Genomic DNA, 446 nt, shown 5'->3' with positions numbered 1-446 from the left:
AGTGGGAAGTGTTTATATGTTTGGCAAAGCTCCAAATTAAATTTTCACCTCAAACAGAGGGNCATTAAGTAAATAAAAAGCAAATGGAAAATGTTACCAGTAGCCGTATTCATCAGCAGAAATGAATNAAAATAAAAATTTGCATGCGATGTCGCTCNGCTTTATTTGNCATAATGGTAATCATTTCAGTTTGAGGCCGGNCCGTGGATGGTGGNTCAGCGTTAANCATTNGGAAAATTCANNGAAGACAAACATNGAAGCCAAACACTATTTTTGCTTTTTATTCATTATTATTTTTTGGAACAATTTCTGAAAAATAATTTTTTAATCAACATTCAAAGACAATGAACATTAAGGATGAGAAAATGGAGCATTTAGCAGTAAGTAGCAGTTTTTTCATTTTTAAGTCATAATCACTTAACAATANAATAGAGAATCGACATNGA

Source organism: Trichinella spiralis, assembly GCF_000181795.1.
Source record: "Trichinella spiralis strain ISS 195 chromosome Unknown Scfld6, whole genome shotgun sequence".
Classification (NCBI taxonomy): domain Eukaryota; kingdom Metazoa; phylum Nematoda; class Enoplea; order Trichinellida; family Trichinellidae; genus Trichinella; species Trichinella spiralis.
The sequence above is the reverse complement of the archived record's forward strand: the minus strand, read 5'-3'. Positions refer to the sequence as shown.